This window comes from Schistocerca piceifrons, chromosome 8, assembly GCF_021461385.2.
Source record: "Schistocerca piceifrons isolate TAMUIC-IGC-003096 chromosome 8, iqSchPice1.1, whole genome shotgun sequence".
NCBI lineage: Eukaryota > Metazoa > Arthropoda > Insecta > Orthoptera > Acrididae > Schistocerca > Schistocerca piceifrons.
This window is the reverse complement of record NC_060145.1, coordinates 412,984,616-413,011,491: the sequence shown is the minus strand read 5'-3', so window position 1 is coordinate 413,011,491 and position 26,876 is coordinate 412,984,616. Positions and strand designations below refer to the sequence as shown.

At 43.2% G+C, this 26,876-nt stretch overlaps 1 protein-coding gene across 1 annotated transcript in view; it reads left to right on the top strand.

The window, feature by feature from the left end:
- The window catches only part of LOC124711298 (calcium/calmodulin-dependent protein kinase kinase 1), a 1,501,168-nt gene that overhangs the window by 844,428 nt on the left and 629,864 nt on the right, over window positions 1–26,876 (top strand). The window lies entirely within an intron of this gene.

The following is a 26,876-nucleotide window of genomic DNA, read 5'->3' as shown; positions in this document are numbered from 1 at the left end:
CGCGGGCAATTCCAGCAGTGTAATGCGACACCCCACACATCCAGAATTTTTACAGAATGGCTCCTGGAGCATTCTTCTGAGTTTAAACACTTCCGCAGGCCACCAAACCTCGCAGAAATGAACGTTATACAGCATAACTGTGATGCCTTCCAAGTGCTGTCCAGAAGACATCTCGGATTTATGGACACTCCTACATGATTCATGGTGTCAGTTCCTTCCAGCACTGCTTCAGACATTAGTCTGTCCATGCCATGTGGTGTTGCGGTGCTTCTATGTGTTTTCGATGTCCCTACACGATTTTTGACAGGTGTACCAGTTTCTTTGGCTCTTCAGTGTACAAGTTAATAAAACATTGGTAAGTTTAAATATCTGTTGATTCTTGTTAGTCGCTTTCCTTTCTCGTAATGATTACTGAACTTTTGTATGTTTTAGCGTTGTTAGACTACTTTACTTAACAATCGTTAAAACGGCCCAGAAAACACAGTTTGGAGATTATCATTATCTTGGAAGTATTAACCCCCTCACTATTTCCCCGTGAAACTTGGTGCCTGCGAAACAGATCTTCACAGTAGACGGTAATTTTCGATAATGTAATGGAAACAGCCTCCTAAGGCAGCAAGGTAGCGGTGCCCGTCTGGTGCATGTGTTAAAAGAAATGCTTCTCCACTAAACTGGCTAGGTGACCGACACAAAGACGTCAATATAATAACCGCCGAAAGGGCGCAGATAGGTGGAAAGAGTACATTCGTGGAGACGAGGGAGGGCAAGTATCTGATAGTAAGAAAGATAGGAAATCCAATGCTATAGTCAGTGTGCGGAACCCATGAGAGTACAGACATTTCATCGGATTTGGTAAAAATGTCATCGCACATTTCTAAAGATGTAAAAGATCGTTAAATGCGAGCATCAGCATAAGAACCAATGCATCGAACGTCCTGGCACAATAATATACATATCAATAGCAATTCTGACTTCGCGCTTGATAACAAAGGCAAGACAAAAACAAGTAAACATCCATAGCATTTGTAGGCAAGAAAAAGTAGTCGAAAATGTAAAATCGTGAAAGAGGTTTTAAATTTTCAGAAAATTAGCTATAAGATGTTGGCGGAAGAGGGGTAATTTATATTATGTTCGAGAACCAGGAGGGAACAATAAGAAAGGAAGACCAAGAAAAAAATATTCAAATTTGAAGGGGCGTAAGACAAGAATGCGAATTGTCTCTCAATTTTTTTTCTACCTCGATGTCGAAGAAACATGACGAAATCAAAAGGAAGTTCCAAATGTAAGATGAAAATTCAAGGTGTAAGGATATCGATTCGCCAGTGGCATTGCTGTCCTCAGAGAAAGTGAGGAAGAATTACAGGAGCTGTTGTATGCAACTAACAAACACATTATGAACTGAGATTAAACCGAAAAACTACGAACGTAATAAGGAGTGCCCGCAATGTGATTGGTTATGGTCAAAACATCGAAGTTGGGGACCACGAATTAGACGAAGTGAATGAATTTTGCTATCTTTGAAGGAAAATTGCGCGTGACTTACGAATCAGACGTTGTAAGAAACAGACTAGCAAAAGTAACGGGGACATTCCTCGCTATCAGAAGTCAACTATTCTACATTCTAGAATAAGGATACAAAAGATGATAGAACGTGTGTTGCAACGTCAGGGAATAATCTCCGTGTTACTGGATGGAGGTGTAGATGGTGAGACAACTATAGGGGAAACAGAAATTGGAAGACATGCAGCACGTAATTTAAGACGTTAGCTGTTAGTGCTACTCTGGCAGTAATGCATGGCTCCTCCCTTAATGTGGTAGACTTACTAAGACTTCTCCCGAGCAGGCCATGAAGGCCTTACGGTACCGACCGGCAGCCTTGTCGTCCTCACTGACAGACGTCACTGAAAGTGGATATGGAGGGGCATGTGGTCAGCACACCGCTCTCCCAACCATATATCGGGTTACGAGACCGGACCCTCTACTTCTCAAGCAAATAGTTCCTTAGTTTGCCTCACAAGGGCTGAGTGCACCCAGCATGCCGGCATCGCTCGGCAGACCGGACGGTCACCCATCCAAGTGTTAGTCCAGCCCGATAGCGCTTAACTTCGGTTATCTGACGGGAACCGGTGTTACCACTGCGGCAAGGCCATAGACGTGGTCGTCCAGAAACCTGCTGAAGAGTTTGTGACCCCTACGTTTATTTAAATCAGACATCCGAACATCTCACAGTGCGAACTCTGTTTCATTCGACCATCTACGCCCATACAGACGCAGGACTTTAACGGACTCTGTTAAATACTGGCAATGCCGTGTCAATACGAACACGGGGCTCTATCTGTGGTTCTTCTCAGTTATCGCTATCCATCTGAACCGTCTGGCACTGCACACGCCCGTTACACACCATTTGATGCCTAATGATGTAGTCACGTTGGGGCAGCCCTACCGTAGCTTGGTGGCAGTTTTAGCCGTCACAGATAACGCGACTTTAATCACTTACATAGTTGCTGAAGGTACGCAAGTGTACGAAATTGGGTTTGCATCTGACCACTACATCGCGGTGCTTCTTGGTACTGTCGGTCCAGAGCAGAAACGTTGTAGAAACTTGTCAAGCTTCATTTGCAGTCGTTAATAATGGTATGACAGCAAAAGAACCATCTTATTTATTCACCGACAATAGCTTTTTACTGCCGGTGGACATATTACAGGTTAGGAGAGTACGGGAGCAACAGGCCAGAGGTGTGGGCTGAGATGGCGACCCAGTGAGCTACGGCTGCAGGCAGACGCCTGGGCAATGTCAGCCTCTCGTGGGCGTTCAAGAGGCGTGGGAGAGCGGGGTGGGGACGAATACCCGCCTGCTGCCTGCTTTCTAGCGATACCACGCAGCGCCTCCAAAGATCTACAACACTTCGCCGGTGCCACAGAGGACAACAGAAAAATTACACAACTTAGTTAATTAGAAAGTCTATAATTCTGAAGATTGAAGGGAATGTGAGGTTATGCACATGTTATTTACAGACTTCAGTTATAAGAGTCTAAGGCCATGAAACGGTAGCAGTGGTTGCGAAGAGAGTGATATAGGGTTGCAACCTACACGTATCTTTGCCAATCTCTACATCGAGGACACTGTGCAGGAGAGTTTGTAGAAATTTGAAAAGTAAATTGAACTTCGTACAGAAGGAATAGAAAACGTGACGTTTCCCGGTTATCTGTAATACTGTTAAAGACGGCAAGGAACGCACCAGATAGTGTTTTGAAAAGAGGTTGGGAGATGAATATCAAGAAACGTAAAACGATAGTAGTAGAACAAAGGTCAATTAAATCCGGCGATGCTAAGGCATTCAGAATACGAAATGAGACACTAAATTTAGTAGACAAGATTCGTTATTTGGGCAGCATAATAGCTGGAGTTCAAATGGTTCAAATGGCTCTGAGCACTATGCGACTTAATTCTGAGGTCATCAGTCGCCTAGAACTTGGAACTGCCTAAACCTAACTAACCTAAAGACATCACATACATCCATGCCCGAGGCACGATTCGAACCCGCGACCGTAGCGGTCGCTCGGTTCCAGACTGTAGCGCCTAGAACCGCTCTGCCACTCTGGCCGGCTAGCTGGCGTTGGCCGAGGTTCGGACTGGCAGCTGAGTAGTCTGAAAAAGAGAAATTTGTTAATATATAATACAAATTTTCGTGTTACATAGTATTCTATGTAGATATTTATCTGGCTCAGCGCGAGATTAGCCGAGCGGTCTATGGCGCTGCAGTTATGGACTTTGAGGCTGGTCCCGGCGGAGGTTCGAGTCCTCCCTCGGGCATGGGTGTGTGTGTTTGTCCTTAGGATAATTTAGGTTAAGTAGTGTGTAAGCTTAGGGACTGATGACCTTAGCAGTTAAGTCCCATAAGATTTAACACACAATTTTTGGCTTGCAAGACAAGAAAGTTTCAAAAATGTGTTTATGCAAAAAGAATGCTGAACGTTGGGTGGGTAGATTGAGAAACTAATGACGAGTTACTAAATCGAAATGAGTAAAAAAAAGAAATTTATGGAGCAACTTGATTAAAAGATGAGAAGATAAGGCATATCCTGTGGCATCAAGGAATTGTCATTATCGTAGTGGAGGGAATTGCGGAAGGTACGAACAGCGACGACCAGTGTTTAACGACAATAAGCAGGTTCCATTGGATGTAAGTTGTAGTATTTATGCTGAGAGCAAAAGAGCCTACCTCCTCGCCGTTACTCACCCCACACTGAAGAAAGAAGTTTCTTTAAGTCTTTCATGCAGTGCCTCCGCACTCCTACTGTCTCATAACTTCTGATCCTATCACACTTTTGTTTGGATACGTTTCAAAAACAGGAATCAGAAGGCGTCACATGGAACCAGATCCGGTGACAAGGGTAGTTACTAAACCTAAGGGAGATATTGCAATTGATCCGTCCGTTGCTGCTTGCTCAACATGTTCGCGTTTTTAATAGAGAAGCAGAGAAAAGTGCATGTCGTACATTACTAATTTATTTAGATAGCCAGTTTTCGGTAACATGTTCATTGTCAGACATTAAATTATTATCGTTTTCGGACGGACGTAGTACTGGTGATCACATTTGAACTAGATGTTACACCTGGAAATTGAGATTCAAAATCGGAGTAAATGTCATCTTTTACAATGAAATTCTAAAATGAGAGACAGAACTTAAGTTAAACAGTAAACAAATGTAAAGGGTGCATAGCAGGACACATTAAAAACTAACTACTGGAAAAAATCATCATTTGTGTGTGTGTGTGTGTGTGTGTGTGTGTGTGTGTGTGTGTGTGCGCGCGCGCGCGCCCGCGCGCATGTATTCACGTGCTGAGCAGTACGCTCGGGTCACAGGACACGGCGTCGGGAGAATGGAATCAATAGCAGTTTACTTGTAGTGACCACTGCGAGGTAACTGTAACTTCCGGGCATCCAGTCAAGTCACGTGTGTCTTCCTGATCGAAGATGCAATTTTAGAAACCCGATTTCTGCACTTGCTTCTAGCGATGTTCTCAGTGCGCCTACCTAAGTTGCAATCAGGAAGTTCATTGAAGTTCAGATACAAGAAATGTGATACAACCAATGATTGTAGTGTTCTTGGTTTTCGGTAATATTGTTGCCCAAACATATACGGCTCCGCGTAATAAAATCACTGCATTGATAAAACTGAGCATCGTCTCATCAACGGTAATATTCGCATGTGTTAATAATGGAAGGGAGGCAGATGGAATAACAAGAAAGTGCATAACACAGAATAGTGGAAATAGAAGAGACGTCAATATGTTTATAATTATGCAAGATAATTCACATTTATCGTTCAGTCTCAGATACACATTTTTAATTACATGACATGCTTTGAACCCTCAGGATTATCTTCAGATCTAAAACAAAGTAAGCTAAACATGTACCATCTGATATTTTACAATAAATAGATTCAAATGGTTCCAATGGCTCTGAGCACTATGGGACTTAACATCTGTGGTCATCAGTCCCCTAGAACTTAGAACTACTTAAACCTAACTAACCTAAGGACATCACACACATCCATGCCCGAGGCAGGATTCGAACCTGCGACCGTAGCGGTCACACGGTTCCAGACTGAAGCGCCTACAATAAATAGAAAAAGGAATTGTACATAATGTAGAATGTACCAAAGTATTTCAGTCAGCAGCCTGTCTGGTCGACATTAGAGTGCTGTGTGTTGCAACTGCGGTCAATGTTTTAAATAGGTATTTGTTGGTGGTATGGGAGAGGGGGAGTGGGACGGACAAAGAGAGGGTAATGGAGTGAGGATGATGGCGGAGGGGAAGGGAAGCAGGGAGAGAGTGGTCATGAGTTTATAAGGAGGGAACTTGCCAAAATTAGAGAAAGTATAATTACGTAAAGATACTCGTTAAAATACTGATAATGTAGAAAAATGGGTATGTAAAAGGTAAACAGCATAAGACAGTAAAATTATGAAATAGAGTAAGGGGAACTCAGAAAGCAATGGAGGCAAGGGAGGAGGGAGAGAAGGGTAGTGAAAGGGATGCTAAGAGTTTAAGAAACCAGGGTTCCATACTAAAACTGCAAAAAATTAATTACATAAAAAACCTTGTGTTAAAATACCAGAAGCATAGATCAATGGATATGTAAAACTGCATAAGGGGATCAAATAGTAGAGTATAAAAGTTGAAATAAAGTAGCTAAAACTGAATTGGTGCCTTAAGTTATGAAAAGTGTGAGCCTTTTGAAGTATAAAACCATAAGACATTACTCTGAAAGTATAAACAATAAGATTTTGTAGAAATTATCGTTAAAATATTAAGAATTTGGGGGTAGAGCAATGGATGTATAAATAGAGAAAGATATAAAGATAATAAAATTATAGAAGTGGAATTATATAGGTGGCCCAGACCTACATGAACTGTCTTTAAATATTTTAAAACACGGAAAGTTTAAAACTGTAAAAATAATACATATATGAAAAGTTAGTTAATGAATATGAAACTTCTCTTAGCAGAAGATGCTGGAAACGGCCTCTGTCGACGACGATGCTGCTGTGTGTGCCATGTATCAAACTGTGATTCAGGCCTAACAGTCTATAGCGCCTCCGGATAGTAGATTTCCCTTAGGACGCTCTCTATTCGCTCTGTATAAATCCTACTCTCCGGACCAGTCGTTACGTCTTTTATTTTAACCAACTTTTAAATTCATTTGCAGTTGGCAGAAATAATTTGGGCTATAAAGTTCAAATATTAACAAGGGTGGTACAAAATGTAAGGCAAAAACATTTGCTGCAATATTACGTTCCCGTGAGTATTTCGTATTGTTGTGGATACTCTTCAGGGTAATGTTAGACTTATTCGGTATACCTCTTATATTAGGTGCCTATAATGTTAGAGATTTGCAACTAACTGGGGGTTTCTGACTCCAGCGTGTAACTTAAACCGAGTTTACCATTTGTGCGTGATTGCTTACACGCCATTCGCTAAGGTTGTTGACAACAATGGGGATTCTTTGGTGTCCATTATTACCGGTGACTACAAATAAGGCCATTAGTGATGATGATGGTTAGAAACGCGAATAACTGATATGAGAGCAGACGTAATGTCTCCTTGAAGTAAAGTGGGAAGAGATAGCGATAGATAAGTATCTGCAATACTTAAAAATGGAAATGACATGTAATGAGTTAACGGCACCTGCTGTCTGATTAGACATACAGAATGGAAGTCGAGTGAGATGGCGCTGTGTTAAGGTGCCCGCCTGAATTTGGGGAAACAGCGGTTCCGATCCACGTAGTATCATCCACATTCAGGTTTTAATAAATCGCTTAACGTGGACGCTGCCATGGTTCCTTTAAATTGGAATGGCCGATTTCCTTCCACAATCCGACACTGAGTTCCTTGTATGTACGTGAAATTCTACTCCTCCATTTTACGCAACGTAAAAAATTCAGCGCACTCCAACATGATAACGTGAATCCTTACATATTTACAACACGCATACGGCTGTAAGAAAATTGACTGCGGAGCGTATTTTCCATGGAAAATGGTCGACGATGAATAGCAATTTGGCAACATTCTAGCAGAACCCACAATAATTATTCGTATGTACATTAGACAGCCATATCTGTCTGCTTTGGCGAGTAGTACACTAAGTCGTGCGGAACAATACAGACAACTTACGTGGTTGTCTGAAGCTTGTGGTTAATGTGAACCAACCTAACAAATGAAGAAATTCATTTTTAGAAGGTAAGAGTTACAGAAGTAGATAAATGCGAGATTACAGAGTTTCACAAGCTTCGAAACAGTTGCGAATAAAAACAGTGACCCAGAAATCGTAGAATTGGTTTCTTTTATTCCATTCTATGACCAGATTAAGCGCCTGATTAATACCATCATCAGGCTCCTATGCACTCCGTGTATAGGGACTCAGATACATCGATGCATTCACAACCGGAGCGATCAGTTCCTGGATTCCGCAAATTTTTTGTGGAGTGTTCATTTTGAAGACGTCACAGCAAAAGTCCTATCAGCATCCCGTTGGCTGTAATTGAGCAGTGCTTTTCATTAGTTTCCTAGAGGCTGGATAGAGAGAGAGAGAGAGAGAGAGAGAGAGAGAGAGAGAGACAGAGAGAGGGAGGTGTCTCCCCATATATGGTCTCATACCACTTCTTAAGCCTGTCTTTGGCTTCTCGTTATGTATCAGTCTTTCTACCAAAGAGCCTCTTTCTTTATTAGTCTCGTCCCACGCTCTCCGTCTAGCCAGGATGCGCTGACCTCACTAATAATGTCCATGTGTGTACTGAGTACACTTGCGGCTATGTCTAACAATGGTACTCTGTGATGCCTTTGGACCACTCCGTGTTAATAGCTTATAGCATTATTGCTACTGTATACGTCGCCGCCCGCTATGCTGTTTAACTTGTGACTCTTCCTTGAGACGCCATAATACTTTTAAGACATAACGTTGTTCTTCATTTGTTACTCTTTTTCTACATGACTTAGAGATTTTCTGTGGCGACGACGGTTGCGCTTGGTAATGGAAGCAAGACTGAAGAAAAATGGACACGCTCATAGGATATGTTCTACGGGAGAACGGCAATGTAAAATGGTAGGCAACGGCCTTGCCGCAGTGGTTCAACTAGTTCCCGTGAGATCACCGAAGTTAAGCGCTGTTGGGCGTGGCTGGCACTTGGATGGGTGACCATCCAGCCGCCATTTTTCGGGGCTCACTCAGCCTCGTGATGCCTATTCAGGAGCTACTCGAACGAACAGTAGCGGCTTCGGTCAATAATACCATCATAACGACCGGGAGAGCGGTGTGATGACCCCACGCCCCTACTACCCGCGTCCTCCTCTGAGGATGACACGGCGGTCGGAAGACTGAGTGCTTTAATGTAAAATAGTGCAAAATGTCCGAAACTTCGAGAAAAGTATGTGAAAGTTACAGAGAAATTTACAATATGCACAAGAACCAACAAGAAACAATAAGACAGGAAAACCATGGACGAAGTGCTCAAATTGAGTAGAGTTTAAGACAAGGGTGCTGTGTTTCGCCCTTACTGTTCAATATATACATCGAAGAAATAATGACGGATATAAAAAATGGTTCAATAGGGGAATTAAAATTGAGGGTGAAAGCGTATCAAAAAAGATTTTCTGGTGACGCTGCCATGTTCAGTGAAGGTGTAGAAGAATTACAGGATCTGTTGAATGGAATAAACCGTCATGTACAGTATATGGACTGAAAGTAAACAGTGAAAGACGAAGGTAATGAGATCTAGCAGTAATGAGAAACTTGACTTGAAAAATAGTGATGACGAAGCATAGAAAGTGAAGTAATTATACTACCTTGGAAGCGAAATAATCCATCACAGACGAAATGAGAACGTCATAAAAAAAAAACAGGCTAGCACAGGTCATAGAAGTCTACGTATCAAATGATGACACTAATTTCAGGGAGAAATCTCTGCGAATGTGCGTTTGGAGCGCAGCATTGTTGGTAGTGAATCATGGACACCGGGAAAATCAGGTGGGGATCGATGCGTTTGACATGCGGTACCACGGAAGAATGTTAAAAATCAGGTGGGCTACTACGATTAGGTGGGTTCATAAGATAAGGAATGACGAGTTCCTCCGAAGATTCAGCAAAGGAACTAAATTAAAGGAATATTAACAAGAAGAAGGGACAGGGTGATACGACATGTGTTAAGACATCAAGGAATAACCTCCATGGTGCTAGAGGGAGCTGCAGAGGGTGAAAACAGTAGGGGAAGACAGACATTGGAATACATCCAGCAAATATTTGGGAACGTTAGGTCCAAGTGATTTCCTGAGATGGAGAGATTGGCGCAGGGGAGGAAATTGTAGCAGTGCGCATCAAGCTAGTCAGAAGACTAATAACTTCAAAAGACTGGAACAAAGGAAACATATCAGTCATTTTTATTTAATATTAATTTTACAGATGAGATTTTACTGAACAAGGGCGCATGATTGATAACGGCAACTGCAAGTTGTGTAAGAAGACAAAGTGAACCCATCAAGTGAAAAATTATTAAGATGTGAATTAATAAAATGGCTTTCATTTTTATATTAATATTGAGTTATTACTAGTGTTTTGTACAAACCTTGTTTTAATAGCTGTATACCGTCAATTGTAACCGAACCGATTCTGCAAGTTTTTTCACCCAACACTCTACCGACTAAAGTAACAGGGCAGCGCTTCAATAACCTCGTGTGTGAATATACTTACCGCATATGTCTTCACAGTGTCGCCCAATTGCATTTCTTTGACGTCCATTTCCTACTAAGAACAAACACACCACTAAATTTTGCTACCGAAAGGTGTAATCTTATTTCATCACTGTTGGACTGTGATCCGAAAATTATGATTTGATCATATAAAAGACAAATTAAAATAGTTTTCCATGTCTATCAATTTTATTTCCATCTGCGGCGCATTTTGAGCGTTTACAACCTCACTAGTGCTTTATATACGTGTTTCTTTCCAGTAATGCTGGTAGCTGATTGACTTACGCTTCATTTTGCTACAATTTATTTTGTCACTTGTTGTCATAATAAGGTACTGAAGACCTAAATTATAAACCTACCTACAAGGTATTCCAATTACTATGCACGTCATTACACACTCAAGAACCTCTCGCGGTTCTAGGCGCGCAGTCCGGAACCGCGCGACTGCTACGGTCGCAGGTTCGAATCCTGTCTCGAGCATGGATGTGTGTGATGTCCTTAGTTAGGTTTAAGTAGTTCTAAGTCCTAGGGGACTGATGACCACAATTGTTAAGTCCCATAGTGCTCAGAGCCATTTGAACCATTTTTTATCAACGTGAGATCACTATCAAGCACCTCATATCACTGAAGCTGAGGCCTTGTGAGACAGGCAGTTATGCAGCTCAAAGATTGCACTACCGTCGGGGAAGACATCAAGCACGAAGGGATGCAGGTGGTCCTCAGTTACGTTTACGTTGTCCAAAGATGTTTAGATTAATCGATTAATACCATAGACATTACTACACCATTTCCCTAGGTGACTGTCGACCGTGGCATAGTACTGTCCCCACATCGGCCGTTGTGCACTGCATATTTCAAGCAGCCATTAGGCTAGATTACTGCGTATCCGAACACAAACACCGACCTGGTCAACAAGAAACACACGATTCTTCCTATAAGGCGACAAGTTTCCATTGGTCCACGGTCCCATGTCGATGGTCCTGTGACTATTGGAACCGCAGCTGATTGGGTCGTCTGCTTCAGAGAACATTTTCAACGACGTATACTGGAAGCATGCTCCGAAACACTTGTGCCTGCGTAAGCAAAGTACTCAGCCGTCATATCTGTCACGAATGCTCGCCTATCGTGCTTTACAGCGTGGCAAGCCTCCGTCTCCATGTCTTGTGATGAGGCGTAAATGTCCAACACCTTGTCTACTCGTCGTTCAACCACTTTCTATAATTCCTCATAGCGTGGGTACGGCCAACCTGGTTGTCTATTTCCAAGGTGCTTATTGTTAGACGCCGTTCCGTAGCAATCTGCCCTTGTCAAAGTCTTGTATGTCAGTGGATTTTCTCATTTGCGGTGAGTATCGTCTCTAAATGATTTCCCATATTTCTGTGCTCATTTACTTTAATTACCGCATCACATCGCCGCAATCCCACCAAGTGACATTTTTTCTCACGGTGGGCAACGGTCAAAATGTTTTGGCACACCAGTGAACGTGTGGCACTGAATATCAGACCATGAACGTGAACGTGAAACAGAAAGAACCCAGTTTACTTGCAGGTATAGAAATGTAGTGTCCTTGTAAGAAAACAGCATTACCAGCCTAGATTGCCAGTCAAAGACATAGACAACATGCACGTAAGTGTTTGAATTTGTAGAACTTTCTCACATAAACAACGACTTTGTTTTTATTATACCATAACCTCTGAGACACTTCCAGCAATGTCAACCTGACTTAGTGCACATACCATTTTCTATTAATTGACAATTACCGTAGAGGTAACACACTCTTAGCACCCATAATCTCGGGAATGAGGATAGTAATCGGAAAGTAGTGTCATGTAAGCGTAAGTGTAAATTTCAGTTTTAACCAAACTCATTATACAGGATGTTAGGTGTATAAGTGTAGACATTTTTGTTGGTGACTGAGGACAGTGTACTGAACAACATTACATCAGTATGTACTTCATGTGCAGATTAATAATGATAGCTAGTATATTTATAAGTGGCAAGAGTAAGCCATTAGTGCTTAGTTTCCCTTGAGCAGCAGGTCAGGTGTTGAAATGCGGAGGCGCGGACTAAATCAGTTAGTGTATACTGACAGACGTAGTCCACTTACGTTAGCGGTGCAGCTATGACCTCGCAGAAAAAGTCAGGTAGTAAATTAGTGACGTATTTGTGGGACGACTTTTAGATGCAGAGGAGAAACAAGTAACACACGAAGTGGGCATATATTAAGGAACCAGTAGTCACAATATCATCACGTACACCACTAACATACTTTGTACAGGTACCTTATTATCAGTGATACTTCTAGCACCATTATGTGTGTGGTAGTGAACTGAAGAGGCTGAAGTGTGAATATACTCAAAAAGTAACAATACCATTGTCGAATCCAAAGTTCCTTTATGACTGCATCACCGATTAGTAAACTCAACTCTGGATAATTTGGAGCAATTGTAAATTTCATGCAAATGATGTTGAGCCTTGACACTGTTCACTTCGTTCTGTGTGTGAGTAGGTGTCTTTGTTCGACATCTCGCGCTATTCCGGAGCTCTGATTACCAGAGGAGCTCTGGTTCGGGTAGTTAAAACGGAAAGCACTGCGGAGCAAAGAAGGTGAGGGTGGGGGGGGGGGGGTGAGAGGGTGAGACTAGCAGCTTGGAGGGTTAGGCTGAGTGCGTGACCGGAGAGAAAACGCTCTTCCCTGCTGACGTGGGAGTGGAGGTGATGCCACCAGGTTGACTACCAGTACGCCGCGGAGCTGTGTGTTGTGATCTGTGTGGACTCGCTGTCGTGTTTGCCGCTGTTGGGCTCTACGAGCCGGAACGAAGTACAGTGTCTTCATGTCGGCACTGTACGTGTGTTACCGTGGTTTAATCCGAAGAGTGGATCGCGGTTCTCGGCAAATGTAATCACTGTTTGTTCCCTGTTGAAGGCACCCCTCCAGATGCGGTGTGTGAAACAAGGTATTCCCGGCAGCGGGCGGAAAATGACCAGCTTTCTATGCGCCACAAAGTGTGGTGATGTCTGTGGCAATAGATTACTGCACTAACGGTGAAGAACCTGGTCAGAGTTCAATTACTGGAGCCGGCCGAAGTGGCCGCGCGGTTCTTGCGCTGCAGTCTGGAACCGCGAGACCGCTACGGTCGCAGGTTCGAAACCTGCCTCGGGCATGGCTGTTTGTGATGTCCTTAGGTTAGTTAGGTTTAACTAGTTCTAAGTTCTAGGGGACTAATGACCTCAGCAGTTGAGTCCCATAGTGCTCAGAGCCATTCAATTATTGGTAAGCACCCTGTTCTAAAGATACGTGTTATAGTTAACCTGCGTGAGAATCAACATTCTGGTTATCAGAAGTAGATTTTTTTTCAGTTAAGTGATTCTTTTGATGTTCTCGTAGTAGCGCGACGGAAAGACCATCCATTAATGGCACGCCAAGTGATTTGGGTGCTACTCAATAAAATTTGAATTGGTAGTTGTTACTGTTGCTCAGTTCTGTGAATCAAGTCGATTTACTGTGGGTCGTAGACTGTGGCTATTCTTGCGTTTTATTTGTGGTTGCTGTAGGTATTCAGTGCAATAGTTGGTTCAAATGGTTCAAATGGCTCTGAGCACTATGGGACTTAACATCTGAGGTCATCAGTCCCCTAGAACTTAGAACTACTTAAACCTAACTAACCTAAGGACATCACACACACCCATGCCCGAGGCAGAATTCGAACCTGCGACCGTAGCAGTCGCGCGGTTCCAGACTGAAGCGCCTAGAACCGCTCGGCCACACCGGCGGCAGTGCAATAGTTTATTAAAGCACTGATAATCCACAAGGTACTTCTGGTGATTAAACTAACCATTATACATAGGTCCTGGTTCCTTTTCTTATTAATCAATCAATATTCTATGTGACTTAAATTCTTTGTCTGGAATTAAAAGAAGTAAGCATTCGTTAGTTGCACCAGGTTCTGGTGGTATTAAGTATTAAAAGATTGAATGTTCGTTCAGGTTTCCTGGTTATTGTAAGTGCTTAACAGCTTCTATGTTGCAGAAGCTACTGCTATGTGCTGAAATTTGTACTATTAAATTGATTTAAAATCCAACTGGCAGTCACAGAGGTGGCATGTGTAAGTGATGTGAGCAGGAGCTCAATCTGGCGTTAATAAAGCCATGAAAAGGGCCTCATTTTGGATACGAGGAGCCGTACGTCCACTTACTGTCGTAGTGATTCACCTAGTTTTGAGATTTAATTGCGTATCTTTCAAATGATTTAATTCTTTTTAAATTCTGAAATATCTTGTTATTTTTCTTAAATTTATTGTTAAGTTTTACTTACGAATTTAAAATTGAAAGATTCTGATGTTTTGATCCACTGCAAGATTTTACTTACATTTTAAAAAAGTTAGTTAAACTCTCGTGATTTTGTAGCAAAAGTGAATGAACGCATTGCTTGAATTACAGGAAACTTCAAGAAGTTGTAACATCGAAATTCATCGTCTTTTGTGTTCAGTTCAATAAATAAGTTCTTTGAGAATAGTAGTTACTCTTCTTTCCCCAGCATCTCTCTTGGTGCACAAGTTTACAACTGCCAATTTGGTCCATAATGATTAAAATTTGTCTGCTTAAAAGCTGGTTAAAACACATCCTAAATATGCTGTACAAGATTTATTACCTTAAAAGTATACTGTGGAGCTAAGACATCCCTAGTATTTCTTAGGATGGGAATGGAAGTAGAAAACGGAATGGGGTTAGTTGTAAACATACGTGTGATATGAGGAAAAATTTTAACCATACTTTGTACTCACGTAACTTACTGTCTAGGAAAGATTACTGTGGGGATACGACTCCAGTAGCTTGTTTAGTGGTAAGGTGCGTGTATGGTGTAGATGAAATGCAGAAGTAGTGGAAAAATCAGATTTATGAGCGAGCCATAGTTTTCGAGGCCGCTAGACTAGTTGATGACTGTCATAATTACGTATAACCACTAGGGGATGTGTGGATGGCGGTAAAACATAGCTGTATAGGCTGAAGCGCCTAGAACCGCTCGGGCACTGCGGCCGGCTATCCACGGGGTGTGTTGAAGTCTCAGTTTAATTTAATATTCGAATAAATAAGGTTCGAGACTACTCTGGGTCGTAGTTAAGCTTGTACCTTACATTACTTACCAGTGTATATGAGTCTCAACAATGTTTTGGCTATACTGAACAAAGGCATTTTTTCACACAGGGAAAGTAAAGTGTCTTTAATCCGAGTTCATTTACTGTTTTATCGACTGAAGCATCATTCAGTCCTTAATAGTGGACACCAAAAGACGGAACTTATTTATGAAGTAGACTAGTCGCGAGTATTTGTCATATTGTTTGAAGTGCAATAATTTGAGAGGCAGCTACGGAAAGACACTTTCCAAGTCGCAGACAAGTTTATCGCTACAGTCAAACAGTGAAGAAAATAAGCCGCGGAAATGAAACGATGATGGACGACTTGAAAAATAGCGAGGAAGCGAAAACATGCCCCGCATCTTGACATTGAATAATGGGTGTGGGTGACAGACAGACGAGCACTAGTTCGCAGTCACTGCAGAAACAAATGGTTGGTTTACGCTGGCGCCGGTCCGCGGCAATGTTGGCACTCACAGGCAGAAAGAAACTCTACGGCGACAACAAGAACAGCAGCTCACAAAAATCCACACACGACAAAATAAAAGATCAGATTTGCCACGGTTGAGCGGTGTAGACGATGTCGAACTGGAACCAGGCAGCCACATGACGTACGTCTTGACAGTGAAGTGGTGTGTATTTGCCAGTTGACTGTATGGAATATGTGCAGTGAGATGGGTCGGCGAGGAATCATCACAGAATGGTAGAGAGGAACTACTAGGTTTAGGCGAAATCACGAACTCACCACATATTAATTTGTTAGCTTTTTTGGGATTATCCAACGTTTCTATAAGGAATGGCGTACAGCTTGCAACCATGTAAAACGGTTTTAGAAAAGCCCCTAGCTAACAGGGAGACGTGTTGTAACGTCGCGAGTCAATACACAATAGCATTTATTGCACTATTTTGCAGTATGGTTCGTAGCTTTGGAGCCGCTGGCGGTGACAGAAACAGCCGCTTGTATCTTAGCGTGACTCTTTCACACCTGTAGCTAGCCTAGCCGTGGGAAGCGGTACCTGTGTCAATTCGAGCGACAGAATATTCAAGCGCCTAAGAATCTAAATAAACTATATTAAATATTAGTCAGTTTAGTTAAATGTCAATATACTGACCTTTGTTACTATAAGGAAGATTGTGTAAAAATCTCAGCTTTCTAGCTGGCATATTTCCAGAGCTAGAGAAAATAAAACACCCCAAAACCGACATTTATAAGATTAAAGTAAGTTAGGATTCATAGCAGCTTTTTCTTTTAGTATAATTTGCTACCATTACTGAAGTTCACATAATGTTAGGCCAATTTGTTTGAATTTTCATAATTAAAAAGGTTAACTATTTTTCATTTTCGTAATATAAAATTCAGAAAAGATCAGTATTTATTTAATGTGTTGTTGTGTGAGTAAATCAGAGTGAGTGAGTGTGTGTATGTGGGACATACGAAAAAATTCAATATTATCTCATGTTAAACATTATGTAACTATGTTGTGGGAAACTGTTAAGCAAGCAAGTTGCGATGAAAAATGTAATTTCCCCACCGCCAACCGTTTTTAGCCTATCCTGAAAGGTCATTTAAGACTATATATAAAATGAATATTTAAAAATGTATACACTATCTGATCGAAAGTATCCGGATACCTATTAGTGAACATTAATATGAGATATGTATAACCTTCGCCTTTACTACGACTGCTGGACACACTTTCAATGAAAAGTCGAAATGTTTTCGGAGCAATGGGCGCGAATTGTTCCCCAAGAGCCCCAACCAGACAAGTTAGTGATGTTGGACGTTGGGGTCTGAGTCAAAATTCACTGTGTAACTCCTCGAAAATGCGTTCCACTGGATACAGGGCAGCTCTCTGGGCAGGCCAGTCAACTTCAGGAATGTCATTCTCCAAAACTATTGCCTCACAGATGCCGCTTTATGAGAGGGTGCTGATACGACCACCGTCTCCTAATTGTTACTCTATTGCTCTTAAAACGTAATGCTGTAGAATTTCCGTATTTAGCGTTTCTTAGGTGCTATAAGGTGACGAGACTCTAACCGCAAAAAACACTCCCATACAGTAACACCACCTCCTCTTTACCCCACTGTTGGCATTACATGCGAGGACAGCTAACGCCCTCCAAGCATTCGCCAAACAAACTCTTCTACCGGATTGCCACAGAGTATAGCGTTATTTATGACCGCAAATCACTCGTTTCCAGGCAACAACAGTCCATTGGAGTCGTTCGTAACACAATTTCAAGTGTCACTTAGAATTGTCTACAGATGTTCAAATGTGTGTGAATTCCCAAGGGACCAAACTGTTGAGGTTATGTGTCCCTAGACTTACACACTACTTAAACTAACTTAATGCCAAGGACAACACACACACACCCATGCCCGAGGGAGGACTCGAACCTCCGTCGGGAGGAGCCGCACGATTAGTGACATGGCTCCTCTAACAGTGCGACCACTCCGCCCGGGTGACTACAGAAATATGTGGCTTATGAGGAGTTGTAACTCATGCTATAGTTCACTACGTACGGTCAGTGTGCCAGCTGTACTGCTGGTAGCTCTGTGGAAGTCGTTAGTGATTCCTTCCGGTGGTTTCATGCGACTTTTAAAACCAGCATTCGCAATGCTTGACGGTGCCTCTCCGTCAGTACATGTGGTGCGCCTGGTGCATGTTGACAGTCACATCACTAACAGTCGACCTGGACAGATTCAGAAGGAGTGACATGTTCCTGATGGGTTTCTTACTCAGGTCTGTGAATAGTTCACATGTGGAGATAGGGTCAATTCCACATTGCACAGAGGTGTGTGTATATTTATATATATCAAGTAGCCATACACTTTTGTGCAATGCGATATTCACCCTACCTTCGCATGTGAACTAGAACTGTATATAACTTGAGTAAGAAACCCATCAGGAACATTTCACTCCTAAATGCTCTAGGTGCGAGCCAATCGCAGTCCTACACAGGCGGTGCGTGTGTTTTCAGCCTCGTGGAAGGAGGGATACCTCCTCATATCGTGCTGAACCTCATTTTACCCGACATTGACTCAAAAAGCCGTTTGAAGTCCCGTGGAGAAATGAGCCATGTTTCCTCTACACCCGTCCACAATTTCGAAAATGTAGCCGGTGTAGGATTTTTTGCGCGAAGTAACCTCTCGACTGTGCCTCATAAATGTTCGATGGAATCACGCGGCGTGGGTTGCCAAATCTTTCACTCGAATGATCCACAATGTTCGTCAAACATGTCCGGAAACAATTGTGGCTCGGTGGTATGAAGTCCACGAATGGCTGAATATAACCATTTCCAGTCAATGGTCAGTTTATGGGGACAAGAGGACCCTGTCATTTCCATATAAACACAGTTCACATCACTATGGAGCCGCGATCAACTTGCCCAGTTCTTTATTGACAACTTCCGTTCAGCAGCTCTTTCCAAGTGAAATCGGGACAGCTGACCAGGGCAAAGTTATCCAGTTGCCTAGGGTCCAAACGATACGGTAACGAGCCCGGGAGATATGTTGCAGGCGATGTCGTGCTGTTAGCTAAGGCACTCTCGTCGGCCGTCTGCCACCATAGCCCATATTAACACCAAATTTTTCCGCACTGTCCTAATGGCTACGTTCGTCGTACGTCCGACATGAATTTCTGAAATTATTCCAGGCAGCGTTGCTTGTCTGTTAGCGCTGAGAACTCTACGCAAATTCCGCTGTGCTCGGTCGTTAATTGAAGGTTGTCGGTTACTGCGTTGTCCGTGATGAGAGATAATGTCTGAAATTTGGCGTTCTCGGCACGCTCTTCACACTGTGGATTTCGAAATACTGAATTCCTAATGATTTCGGAAATGAGACGTCCCACGCGTCTAGCTACAACTACAATTCGGTGTTTAGAGTCTGCCAATCTCCGTTGTGCGGCCACAGTCCACACGAATCACCTGAGTACAAATGGCAGCTCCTCCAATGGACTGCCCTTTCATACCCTGTGAACGCGATAATACCGCCATCTGTACACGTGCATATCGCTATCCGACGTGTTTTAGCACTTCCGTGTGCAACGTAACCTTCCAGTACTGGTGGTGGTAAAAGTCCACATATGCAGGTAGATTACCGTCACTTTCACATGTCCTACCGCTCCTGCAAGCAACCATCTGTAGTAAATGGTTTCTTAAATTCGTGTGGTCCACGAAATTACTGGCCCCTGCGAGTTATTGCTGGGTATTAATAATTTCTAGCGGAAGGTTTTAACGAACCGGTAGGAATTTGAACGCAACGGATAACGCATTTTTTGAACCACTACAGAAGGCACCTATACAGGGCTTAATAGGCATTATATAGCTTTTATTTGCTTTCATGACCCAGAATTCGACTGTTGTACTGACTGCCACCAATTCTTTATGATGGAAGGAGTAAATAATCAGTCGGGGGTAGAGATTAATTAATATTTATTCAGTACCGATGGCATTCAACAACTAGTCGTGTTTCTCTTGCAACGTACATCATCTAAACCGGTCTCTAGTTAACATGGTTCAGTTTCTCCACGTAATTATGGAATGGGATAGATGAGCGCAGACCTGGCTTCAATGTAATTCTATACAACCGCACAATTATACCTAAACCCTCGGTTATTACATTCAGTTACTATAGATTACTCAGAACAAGTTCCGCAAAGACAATACAAGCAAAACTAGGTCAGGGTGGTAGAGTATTTCGCAAATATTTAACAAATCAGTGGGCATTAAAATCCGATAATTTTCCTAGTGGCACGAGTATTTTACTTAACGCACAACATCGTCAACAAATCAACTCGTTATGGGGCTGCACAAGAAGCATCACTTCAATGCTGTTCAACCCACATGGCCAAGTTTCAGTAGCCAACAGAAACCCAGAAAAATATGGACACACACGATTATTCCTTCCCTATTTTACACTCGCTCACTATCGTATGATTATTCATCGTGTACAATATATTTTCAGACCGAAACTAAAATTTATCAATGCGACGGTTGCTCCAACCGACCACGTGGCGCGAAAGCAAGTTCACAAAGAAAACATGTGGAAAATAAATAAAAATCCCCAAAATATTACTGTAAATGGAAGAGCAGATTAAAATACATTGAATGAGTGAATTTCCATTAAGCACAGAGCAATAACGTGACAGTGAGCTTAAGGCACATGGTGGGTTGCCTGAACAAGGCCCTAACGCAAGGTCTACTGAAATTCGAGTAAATTAAGAAAATCCATTCCCTTATGGGAATTTCGCACCTGATTTCAACATCTGGACTTCATACAGAGCAGATTTCAGACAATCTAATACCTATGTTAACATTACCAAAACGAGAGCTTTGTCTCCATGTCTGTCCAGCACCACGACCCAGGAACAAGTGCTCCTCTAACAGAATTCGCCTAACCGTTCCGCTTACAAACGTGGTGGTGGTGGCGCGCCAACCTGACAGAGCCAATAGACGCGCCTACGTGTCATCTTTGCCCTGACTTGCAAACTTAGTCTCTGCTAAACTCGCTCACGCTTGTGGGGTTGGTACTACCCTACCCCAGAACGACCATTCATGCAGTGTTACAATTTGTGCCTAAAGCTTTCTGCTAATTCACACACTCACTCATTTATACCGTCCAGGTCGCACAAAGGAAAGGAAAATGGGAAACGTGGCACACAACAGAAAAAATTCAATAAATAACACTGTTTAGTCCATTCTCTCCTTTTCGACACCAGCTGAGGTATTACCTGCAAGAGAAGAAACTCTTGCTAACAATTTCTGCGTGCTAGCAATTCAGTAAAACGTTGGAACGGCACAACAAGTTCCGTTTCACGTGTAATGAAGAGCGGCATGCCATGTATCTAGCTAATTAATGCCTGAGGTGCGGGAGTCGTGTTTCAGTGGTCGGGAGGTACCCTCATTAGACACTGTGTCATAGGCAGCTCATTTGCAAACCTCCTACGAGGACATAGCTTAATTGAGACCTACTGCTCGTTTGTGGGTCAACCAGCGGGTGTGTCAATGCATTTCCACCATTGATACTTCAGTCTCTGTTCGTCTATATATGTGGAGTCCGTTAGTTCTGCATTGAGAAGTGCGGTGGTGAGATTCGAAAGTTCCGGACCGCAGAAAACTAAGACTGCGTATACCAGTCAGATGGCATCTATTGATTGTTAGTTCAAAATGGTTCAAATGGCTCTGAGCACTATGGGACTTAACTTCTGAGGTTTTCAGTCGCCTAGAACTTAGAACTACTTAAACCTAACTAAACTAAGGACATCACACACATCCATGCCCGAGGCAGGATTCGAACCTGCGACCGTAGCGGTCGCGCGGTTCCAGACTGTAGCGCCTAGGATTGTTAGTTCTCAGACTGTCACGGCAATGGCGGTTAAAGGCAAGGTTCTGTGTTTGAGTTCATCATACGCCACGGAATTTCAACTGCCACACTATTTCAAGGAAGAAACTAATTACTCAACCAGAACAAAAAAGGGTGAATAAAATTGAGCATTGTGCAGTAGGTGATTGTAATAAGAAGGGTGAAATGTTTCTGATGGGTTTCGTACTCACTTTATATGTAGTGACTAATTCACATGCCGCTAAAGGAACCTCTGCATTTGGCAGGGTATGGACATATTTTAACAGCAATGTGTACTCCGTGCAGTGAAATAACAGTTTTAGGCGATTGTTTGTATCAGCATGACAATGCACCCTGTCATAACGCAGCATCTGTGACACAATGGCCAACCGGAGTGGCCGAGTGGTTCTAGGCGCTACAGTTTGGAACCGCGTTCGCGCGACCGCTACGGTCGCAGGTTCGAATCTTGCCTCGGGCATGAATGTGTGTGATTTCCTTAGGTTAGTTACGTTTAAGTACTTCTAAGTTCTAGGGGACTGATGACCTCAGATGTTAAGTCCCATAGTGCTCAGAGCCATTTGAACCATTTTTAGAAAATATAGTACGGCATTGTTCTCCGGACAGTCCTTTCTCCTCATATCTACTGCGCACTACACTTTACGAACTGTGATTGCTAGATGCGTAAAAGTATCGTGTAGGGCACTATTTAGAGTTAACAGCAAGGTGAGGTATTGGTTTTTGTTTTGTCCGATGACTCACTCCAGGAGTGCCGTGGAGCTTGACATTCCAACTGGAATGACGAATCACTTGCAATAGCGTCGGTGTTTAGGCGACTGTGAAATGAAAAGAAGCAACACCTAATGTGACTACTGCAGTGGACGATATGGAACTTACGCGACACTATTTCGGCAACCGCCTCGGGGAAGACACAGTTAGGGGAGTGGCGCATAACTTTATTCCATTCTCTTCAGTGCTTGGCTCTGTTCACTACGTAGGCTGCAGACAACACCAGAGATTTCGCTGAGAGAAGCACCTCTAGAGCAGAACAAAAGACAAAGAGGAAGGGAAGTACCGAAAGCCGTAAAACTCCCACAATGTGTGCGTATTAAAAAAATGCTGGAAGATAATTGAAAGCAACGCCAGGGAACTTCCACAGACTCAGCACGAACAATTGCTATCTTCTGCAGAAGTCGTACTAAAGAGATGGAATAGACGGTTTTAATCAGACGATCCTGCTAGAGTTGGCAAAGGACAATGCCGCAGAGTGGTTATTGTCCACGCGTCAGCACAAGCGACAACTAGAAGTAAAGGACGGCAGAGAAGCTGTGGTAACATAATTTTAACGGTTTTGTGTCCCGAAGACAACGGGACACTTGATATACAAGAGATCCGAATAAATTTTCCAATCGTAGAAGTTTAAGTGCCTGATTATTACGGTTTAATCTACGATCACTGATATACGATATAATACAATCACCGTACGTGGACCGTGTGGGATGCCGTGCCACCACTTAACAAGGAAAAATTCTAGGTACAAAAAAAAAGGTGCTTAACACAGTTAAACAAATGAGAGTGTAATGTCGTTAACACACCACCTGTGCGAATATTGTAATGAAAAATCGATACTGTTTCGCATACACATATAGTTATCTACTTCACTGAGAGACGGACGTCAAGTTTACACATTCACAGACGGAAAAAACACGCACCACCAAGAGGGAGTTGTGCGACAGAAACAAAAGTGTGTAAGCGTGTCTCTACACCTAAAATATGATGTTTGTTCAAATATTGTGCCAGTCTTATGAGAGACGCGCTAGTAGCACCACAACTCACTCCGTCGTCAGGCCACCAGTGGCCTACCGGGACCATCCGACCGCCTTGTCATCCTCAGTGAAGGTCAGCAAACCGCTCTCCCGGTCGTTATGATGGTATTCTTGACCGAAGCCGCTGCTATGCGGTCCAGTAGCTCCTCAATTGGCATCACGAGGCTGAGTGCACCCCGAAAAATGGCAACAGTGCATGGCGGCGTGGATGGTCACCCATCCAAGTGCCGACCACGCCCAACAGCGCTTAACTTCGGCGATCTCACGGGAACGGTGTATCCACTGCGGCAAGGCCGTTGCCCTAGTAGCACCACCGTGAGTATGCAAATCAGGTTTACATTAAATTCACTCTGTAACAGTCGTGAGCGTTTATTTCCTTTGAGATTGGGCGTAGTGTGTTGGTGTAAGTCAAGAATGCCTTTAAGACGACAAACACGCAATTATCAACAACTCACTGAGTTTGCACGAGGTCGTCTTATAGGACAACGAGAAGCTGGTCGTCAGTTCCTTCAGCGATGCCGCAGAAAGAATTAGCAGAAATGTAGCCACTATACATGACTGCTGACACTGACGCTCACGAGAATGTACGGTCGCAAGAAGACCGGGCACCAGACGGACACGTGGCACTAGGGAATGATAAGACCATCGTGGCCGGTCTGTGGTTCTCGCGTGTTGTATTGCATCTGCAGCAGTGATTTGAGCTGCAGTTGGCACCACAGTGTCACAACGAACTGTTAAAAATCGGTTACCAGCCAGACGCCCTGTATCGTGTGTTCCACTGGCCCAAACCACCACCATTTTCCACATCAGTGGGGTCAAGTGAGAGCTCATTGGAGAGCAGGGTGACGGTCTGTTGTGTTTTCTGATGAAAGCTGGTTCTGCCTCGGTGGCAGTGATGACTGTGTATTGGTTAGGAGGAGGCCAGATGAGAGCCTGTTTGCTAGAAGCACTGGAACTACACCTGGGGTGCGATTTCGTATGACAGCAGGAGCACTCTGGTGGTTACCCCACGCAACTCGACTGCAAATTTGTATGTCAATCCGGTAACTCGACTCGTTGTGCCGTCATTTATGAACAGCATCACACAGAGTTTTTTCCAATAGGATAGCGCTCGCTCACATGCGGCCGTTCTAACTTAACGTGCAGTGCAGAGTGTCGACATGTTTTCTTAACCTACTCGATCACGAGATCTTTCTGCAATTGAGCACATATGGGCCATCATCGGAGGACAACTCAAGCGTCATCCTTGTTCAACATTAACCGTCCCTGTACTGACCGTCCAGGTACAACATACATGGAACGCCATCCCACAAACTGACATGCAGCACCTGTACGATACAATGAATGCACATTTGCATGCTTGCATTCGACCTTTTTGGCGGTTACACCAGTTATTTATGTGTCACCATTTCACGTTAGCAATGATTTTTCTTGCGCGTATGTAAACGTGTCATCGTGCAGTGTTAATCACTTAAATATGTTACCTAGACAAATCTATTTCCGAAATTTCATTATTCTACATTTATTTGTTCCGTCATCTTATGTAAAGGAACGTAAAGGACTTCAAAAATTGCGCCAAGCTGCAAAATGTAAGCTGCCTTAATTCACTGCACGAGAATGGCCTCTGAAAGTAAATTCAGAGCATGTTACGACAGCGGCTCTCTGTAGCAAACACGTGGAAGAACATTCAAGTACATCAGAGCGGCTCGTGGAAAGCCGGGAGGAGACACATGCAGGCACAGGACAGAATAGAGAATGGAATGCCTTGTTTCTCGTTCCACGAGGCTCAAAACAGACGCACCTCCAGTTCAGGCCTGCGATTGGCTCGCACTTAGAGCCTGCAAGGTATAACCTAGCAGACACGCCTTTATTCGACTAGTCGAAGTCAGTAATACATCAGCTGATAAAGAACATTGTTTCAACATGCTTGCGATTCAGAATTCACGTTGACATTGTAATGGGCAGTTTTCATATTTTTGCTCTGAATTTGCATCGTGGATGTCTGCTACTGTAGAGCTACAATCGTGACAGGAATGTTACTTGTACTAGTGCTCTGTGAATCTCTGTCTGTGTACAAACAGCTCAACAGTATCTGCGAGGCGCAAAGGACATTTGCGATGAAAGATATATGTGGTACACGTGATGGCCATAGCAAGCCACCGCATTCGCGCGACTGCGAGTGCAGTCGGACACGGGTTGACTTGTAAGCCACTTATCCAGGTCTCCAGAGCGTACGAACCCAGAGCAGAGACGGAACATCATTCTGGTGGCTCGCCGAACTGCTCTGTGATGCAAATAAGGCTTTGTAAACGGCAGACCCACCTGACCTTCCAACTCGCCGAAGCTCTGAGTGAATCTAAATAAGGAGCTGAGTAGAAGTCCTTAGCGAAGGAAACGTGAAGCCATTTCTGTAGATACTTTCCAGCGTCCCTCCTAAGAATCGAGAGGCACATTTTCTTGGTGTTTCGGCACGTATTTGCAATTTTCGTTTTTTCAACGTTCAAGTAGTTGGAGTTCAGGTAAATTCTGCTGATCAGGTCTTTCATGCGACGCTCGGTGTTGATGGAAAGTGTCGGCTTGTTCTACGTAATAATTTTTAAAGCGGGATTTTATCTTTTTGTTCGGTAGGGCTGTCACACATTAGACTAGTGCGTTTTTCTTTTTATCGATGTGTATTAACAGGAACAGCAAAGTACGAAGAATAGTCAGTAGTCCATCGGCAAATGCACAGCGCCGGCCCACTCTGAATGCTACCACCAACAAAAACCGCTGCTCAGTGACTGCTGGGGTACTTTCTCTGGGTTTTACTATTCCTGTTAATAAATTCGAACTAGACTAATCTTGGGCCGCTCTATCAAGTGGGCACGTCAAGTTCTACTTTAAGAATCTTTATGCTCGTAACGGGCAACACCGAGCCGCGCATGAAAGACGGGATGAACAATATTTGTTCTGGTTGGATACAGCTACACATCGCAAAAAAGAAACTGCAAATATCTACCGTAATGCCACAGAAAATTCACCTGACGACTCTTAGAAGAGTCAGGATTTTTCCTTTCATCATGCATATGTACGCCTGCGGGATCAAGAATGTTGTCTGATGGACAGAAGTAAATTTTCACTCTGCAGCGGAGTGTGCTCTGATACGAAACTTCCTGTTAGATTAAAACTCTGTGCCGTACCGAGACTTGAACTAAGGACCTTTGCCTTCTGGGGGGCAAGTGCTCTACCGTCTTTTTTTACTGTTATTGCTATTTTTGTTTTTTTGTCTTTAATTGACAAAAGGGAGACGCTTTATCTGCTTTATGGCAAAAACAATTACTGCATTT